The 5,501-nt window shown below is 47.6% G+C and overlaps 1 pseudogene; it reads right to left on the reverse strand.

The window, feature by feature from the left end:
* Nucleotides 1–232: 232 nt before the first annotated feature.
* Nucleotides 233–1,211, reverse strand: LOC144335295 (transcription factor BTF3-like; annotated as a pseudogene).
* Nucleotides 1,212–5,501: the final 4,290 nt, after the last annotated feature.

Raw genomic sequence — 5,501 nt, forward strand, 5'->3', positions numbered from 1 at the left:
TGGATCACCTGAGGTCAGGAGTTCAAGACCAGCCTGGCCAACATGGTAAAACCCCATCTCTACTAAAAATACAAAAAATTAGCCAGGCGTGGTGGTCAGTGCCTGTAATCTCAGCTACTTGGGAGGCTGAGGCAAGAGAATTGCTTGAACCCAGGAGGTGGAGGTTGTAGTGAGCCGAGATCACACCATTGCACTCCAGCCTGGGTGACAAGAGTGAGACTCTGTCAAAAAAAAAAAAAAGCAGTAATAATGTAAAATAGCAGCTCCCAGTAATTTCTGCAGGTTTTAGGTTTTATCTTCTTCAGAAGTTGGCTTAATTCAGTTTGCCTCATTCTTGGAAGCCTCATCAAAATTCTCTGCAAGAGCTGGAACTTCTTCATCATCATCCTCTCCAGTAGCAAGTGGTGCTTTTTCATCCACAGATGGTTTGGGCAGAGGTTCAGCCCATCTTCCTAAACTAGTCAGACTGTCTGCATCACGCCGGCTTAAGGTGCTGGGTAGCGATTTCCATCAGCTGCTGTGTCTCAGTGTGTGTCTCAACTGCTGTACCTCAGCTTAAGGTGCTGGGTAGCGATTTCCATCACCTGCAGTGGTTAAAGAAGTGTTTGCTGCCAGAGATGCCTAAACTTTAGGATTGTTAAAGTGGATGACTGATCCTTGATCTACTTTAACTCGTAAGTGTGTTCACCTCTTCAATACCAGATATTGTTTGCCCCTAATTTCTTGGTGTTTTTTTTTTTGTTGTTGTTTTGTTTTGTTTTTTGAGATGGAGTCTTGCTCTGTCACCCAGGATGGAATGCAATGGTGCAATCTCGGCTCACTGCAGCTTCTGCCCTCTGCCTCCCGGGTTCAAGCGATGCTCCTGCTTCAGCCTCCCGCGTCGCTGAGATTATAAGTGCCCGTCACCATGCCTGACTAATTTTTTTTATTTTTTTATTTAGTAGAGACGGGGTTTCATCATGTTGGCCAGGCTGGTCTGGAACTCCTGACCTCAGGTGATCCACCCGCCTCCACCTCCCAAAGTACTGGGATTGCAGGCGTGAGCCACTGTGCCGGCCCCTAACTTCTTTAAGAGCTGAAGTTTTTTTTTTATCATCTGCTGTAGCTATTCTATGAACCACCTTCTTTCTACAACCAATTTCTTTCCCAGCAATGCACACCTGTGCCTGAAGTTTGGCGGGTGTTTCCTAGTTCATGATTGTCTCTTTCATCTTGTCAGAGCAGAAAAGGGGCTATGCAGGGGACACGCTGGCACTCAGGGTTCAAGCAGACTTAGGCAAACACACGCGGGGCTGCAAGATGGTGGCTCTGCGATTCTGACCTCATTCTTTAGAACAAAATAAATCTCTTTCTATGAATTTCCAGGCATACACATCCTCAGGCCTATTTTTTCAAAACCAAAGAGTTTATCAATGTAGCCAAAGTCTATTTATCGAGAGATTTCACAACCAGTAAAAGTGACTTTAAGATAGTTTTTAAATAGAATTTTTTTTCTCCTTACCTGATTTCCATTTTCCCAGGTGAGGAAATTGAAGTCAGAGAGGTTAAGTCACTTGCTGAAGGTCACAGGGCTGGGACTGGAGCCAGAAGTGGGTCAGGATCCAAACCCAGAAATGTCTGGATCCAAAGCCAGGCTCCAAATCTTCACTTCCACCTCCCTTCTCTCCAAAGAGGAGGACCCCATCACTGGAACTGTCCCTACCAAATGCCGTTCAAAGTCAAGGCTCCCAGTGGAATTGCCTTCATTCATCGTTCCCGGTGGAGAGAATCTGATTGGCCCAGCTGAGGTCACGTGTCCTCACCTCGGACAGATCGGTTCGCTAGGCAGGCTGAGGCTGCAGGACAACGGCTCTGAGTCACGAGGGCCATTCCTGGGGAAGACAGGTGTGCGAGCTGGAAGGCCATCCGGAGAGGGACCTGCTAGTGATGAGCAAAATGTTATCAGGCAGAATCAGTTGATTTCATACCGCTGTGTACACTAGCATCAACAGCCATGCAGAATGGTCGTAATATTTTACCAAATGTGCTCTGACTCTCCACCCTGAGCAAACTCCCTCTGGTCCAAGAGCAGAAAATGGAACTGCATTTCCGTTTTTCCTGTGCTCAGGCGTGGGGTGATTACTTGGCAAACAGCCCCGTCACATTTGGTCATCTAGGACATTTTTCCTACCCAGCGGCTCCTCTTCCCAGATAGACCCAGAGACATTCCTCAAAATGTTCTGCTCAAACAAGCATGTGACAAAACAGCTTGTCAGTTTGTCTCTTTCTTGCCGAAATGAGACCGTGATGTCAAAATTCAGTCCTTTACTCATTTAGAAACCATCTGATAATGGAGCACTGGTTTAATTTCCCGGGGAAGATAATATGCCTCTTGACTAGTGAAGCTCCCCATAACCCCAGGAAGGGACATAATTATCTTCTTCAGAGTCAATCCCTTGTGGATCCCCTAATTAATTGTAAACTATAGATGAGAGTTGTTCAAAAAGTAAGTTTACAAGGTTAATTACTGGTGTATTATGCGTAGCACAATTTTGCTGGGCATGTCTGATAGAGAAACTGATGATCAACTTTTGCAAGTTCCTCCTCACCGTCAAGTGGAGGAGTTGAGAGAAACAACGCAAAAGTTACTTCTACCTTTGGCAGGCTAGTTATTGAGGTACACCAGCATTATCAAGGGAAATCAGCTCTGCCCGTGATTGTGTGGGCCCTTGGCCCTTATACACTCCTACATAGGCAAATCCAATCACTCTCCATGTGCACACATGCACGAGTGTGCGTGTACACACGCATGTGAACACACACAAATGCATGCATGCACACACATTAGCAGGTATTATGCAAAGGGCATCAGCATGGAAGTCCAGAGAACTGATTTTGAGGCTCGGGTCTCATGCATTGGGGATTTTCTTACTTGAAGACAGAGTCACTCAAGGACACTCTGCATCCCCCTGCATAGTTCCAGCCTCCTCTTAGGATCAGGAACATTAATATGATCTGAGCTTAGATCCTTCCACATCCCTCTTTGTGGCAAAGATATACACACATATTTGCAGATTCTGTGTCCGTGTGGCTGAGTGACGCACATGACACAGGATACTTAAGGATTGGTTTGGACTAATTGTCACATGTTATTTCTTCTTTTTGGCTCCTGCCAGGAGCCTACTAAAACATAAGGGCGCTAGACAGGATTCCAAATGAAAAAGAGTCCAATCTTTCATTTCCCTCCTCTCCTGATAGAGACCCTAACAGCTTGGTGAGGAACGTGGGTTGCTATGGAGATGAGCTGTGACTAAATCAGGTGGGTACAGGCAAGGGTATTGCAACACAGGGAAGAAAGAAAAGGGAAAAGTTTGCTTCTTGGCTTGGGCTTGAAATATTACAAGACTGCTAAAGGGGAGGGACGTTGCCCTACCTGTCCCGAAATTCCTGCCTCTGCATTCCTATTCCCTATCCCTTCCCAAGAGTGGAGATGTTGGTCTGACGGGTCAGAGCCCATGTTCTGCTAGCAGGCAGGGTTGCTGCACCTTACGAGCAGGACCTTGGCTGGACACCGTGGCTCACGCCTATAATCCCAACACTTTGAGAGGCTGAGGTGAATGGATCACCCGAGGTCAGGAGTTCGAGACCAGCCTGACCAAATGGTGAAAACCCGTCTCTACTAAAAATACGAAAATTAGCTGGGCATGATGGCACCTGTAGTCCCAGCTACTTGGGAGGCTGAGACAGGAGAATTGCTTGAACCCGGGAGGTGGAAGTTGCAGTGAGCCGAGATTGTGCCATTGCACTGCAGCCTGGGTGACAGAGCAAGATTCCATGTCAAACAAAAACAAAAACAAAAAAAGAGCAGGACCTTGGCAATACTCCCTCTTCCCCTTCCTGCCTTGGGCTGGAAGAAGCAGATGGCAAGCTGCAGCTCAGAGGCTGTGGAGGGAGCCACATAGGTACGGATGGGAGTCTGAGACGAGCCGAGGAGAGAAAGCCTTTGCCTCTGCCTGTGACGATCCCCAGTGGTATCTTAGAGGGTGAGCTACTGCCCCCAAAGAAGAAGGGAAAGGTCGTGGCGGACAGATCACTACGTGAAAGGGTGTGGGAGCATCAAAGACAGCGCGCGTTTGGTGACTGCGGGATCACATGCCAGCACTGGGCAGCGCTGGGGAGAGAGAGGTACGAAGAGCCCCGAGTGTCAAGTAAGGACTTTGGACTTTACCCTACAGGCAACGAAGGCTTCTCAGAAGGGAAGTGACACAATTTGTCCTTTGGGAAGCTAAGACAGGTGGCAAGTGTCAGGAAAGGGTGGGAAGGCGGAGAGACGAGGGCAGGCTGAGACAGCAATCAGAAGCTATGGCATTCTGATCTCAGGAGGGAACAGCAAGGTGGAGGACAGGTCAGGATGCTGGAACAAGAATGAGTAGGAAGGTCAGGCACTGCAGGGCTCAGGGCTCACTGTCTACAGGGAGAGACAGAGCTGGCGGCTGAGATGGCTCTGGGGTTTGATCACTGAGGCCTGGGTGAATGGTGGTGCATTTACAGAGGAGCACACAGAAGAATGTGTGAGCACGCACACACACACGTACACACACATGCACACACACACGTACACATACACATGCACACACATGTACACACACATGCACACACACACGTACACGCATGCACACACACATGCACACACATGTACATGCAAACACATACAGATGCATATGCACGCACATACACACACGCACACACATGCACACACCTACATGTCCATACATGCATGTGCACACATACATGTACATGTGTGTATGCACGTGCACACGTGCATGCACATGCACACATACACATGTACACACATGCACACATGTGCACACATGCATATGCATGCACACATACACGCATGTACGCACACACATACACACATGTACACACACACACCCTTCACTCCCCAGCCAGTATTTATCAGAGAATTCCTATTCTCTGGAATTCTTTCCCTCATCCCTCCCTTACATGACTTAAATAATACCATTAATGACAAATAGAGTCACACATTCATTTGTGCATAGCTATATTCAATTGAAATTTTCTCCACCTAAATAGCTCTCTGAGGCAGGCCAATAGAGGCTCAGAGAGGATGAGCAGTGTGCCTCGTGTCTCACAGCTGAGAGGGTGGAGTCTTGACTTTGGACTCCCAGCCCAGGGCACCCCCTGCCATGCTCCACTGAGGCTGGAAGGAAACCCTGAGATCGGCTGGACCAGCCGTCTCATTACCCTTCTTTATGACGGTTTGCATTGTAGTCAGGAAACTCCTGTTAATCGTTCTTTTTGCTGCCACCATCATATTTCCTTCCTCCAAAAAGGAGCGCAGGCAGGGAGATTATTTTGACATATTTCCTGAAGACGCTGTTTCTAGAGCACTTGCCTGATAAAAATGATATATTTATTTGGGACCGCCAAGAGCTTGCTGAAATGAGGAATTTATCTGCATAGCTTTTGTTATTAAAGTGATTCCTCTTGTTTATTTC

This window comes from Macaca mulatta, chromosome 16, assembly GCF_049350105.2.
Source record: "Macaca mulatta isolate MMU2019108-1 chromosome 16, T2T-MMU8v2.0, whole genome shotgun sequence".
NCBI classification, from domain to species: domain Eukaryota; kingdom Metazoa; phylum Chordata; class Mammalia; order Primates; family Cercopithecidae; genus Macaca; species Macaca mulatta.